Source organism: Eleutherodactylus coqui, chromosome 13, assembly GCF_035609145.1.
Source record: "Eleutherodactylus coqui strain aEleCoq1 chromosome 13, aEleCoq1.hap1, whole genome shotgun sequence".
In the NCBI taxonomy this organism is placed as follows: domain Eukaryota; kingdom Metazoa; phylum Chordata; class Amphibia; order Anura; family Eleutherodactylidae; genus Eleutherodactylus; species Eleutherodactylus coqui.
Genome location: NC_089849.1, coordinates 109082527 through 109083556, shown reverse-complemented (window position 1 = coordinate 109083556; position 1030 = coordinate 109082527). Strand labels below are relative to the sequence as shown.

The following is a 1030-nucleotide window of genomic DNA, read 5'->3' as shown; positions in this document are numbered from 1 at the left end:
CTTATAAACTCCAAAATGGTACAAATAAAAACTACAGGACATCACGCAAAAACACGAGCCGTCGCACAAGTATCATGCGATACTTCCGCCATGTATCACGTGGACATGAGGCCTAAATCTAAGTGCTTGGTTGTTAGCAGCCGCAGCTGCGCTGCACCTCTTGCTCATCAGTTTTTTTTCCTGCTTTTGGAAACTGCTGTAGGAAAGGGGGTGCACCAGTACTGGAGGTACTGCAATACCAGGTCAATGTGCGGAGTGGACAGAGCAAGCACTTTTTCCAGCTCCCTGTTCTAAAAATCCATTTAATATATGATCCCCAGATAGGGGACGTATCAGATGCAACACGCTCAGCCAGCACTCCGGGCACACCCACAATGCACTGAGGGAGCCGGAAGACCTTTGCATAGCCCCGCCCAACGCCTTCTCAACCGTGGTGAGCCGTCCCCGCGGGAGACCCGCGCCTGAATGGAGCATGTCCGGATTTTTTCCTGCACGCGGGACCCGCGCCTGCAGGGAAAAATGACATCCGCAGGTATTTTACTACCTGCGGGTGTCTAATGCATCCATATCCATTGCATAGCGCCGATCGCAATGCCGGGGGTGGGGGGGTCCGAACAGCCCGGGATGACAGCTCCATGCTGCGGACACCGACAGCATGGAGCTGTCACGTCCAGAGCCCGAGGGGCTTTATTCTCTGCAGGACACATGTTTTTACGTCCTCAGAGAATAAAGCCCACTTCGGGAGGACGTAAAAACACTATGGCCCGGGGCGTGGCTTAGCAAGCAAGGAGAGAGGTCGCACGCTGTTTTGCTCCTCCACAGAATCTCCCTTTTCAGCCCTTTTCTGGGTCAAATCAGTGACCCAAACAGAGGCAGACAAGAGCACAGCACCTGGGGACCCACCAGAACCCACAACCGGCCCGGACAAGGCTCACCTGGTGATCTCCAGCCGCCAAAAAGAAGCCGAAGAGCCGCGGCCCTGCACAGCGGCCCGCGCCCGCGGCCTAACCCGACAAGTACCGCGCTCAGA

At 55.5% G+C, this 1030-nt stretch overlaps 1 pseudogene; it reads right to left on the bottom strand.

The window, feature by feature from the left end:
• Positions 1 to 205: 205 nt before the first annotated feature.
• On the bottom strand, positions 206 to 333 carry LOC136588885 (U2 spliceosomal RNA; annotated as a pseudogene).
• Positions 334 to 1030: the final 697 nt, after the last annotated feature.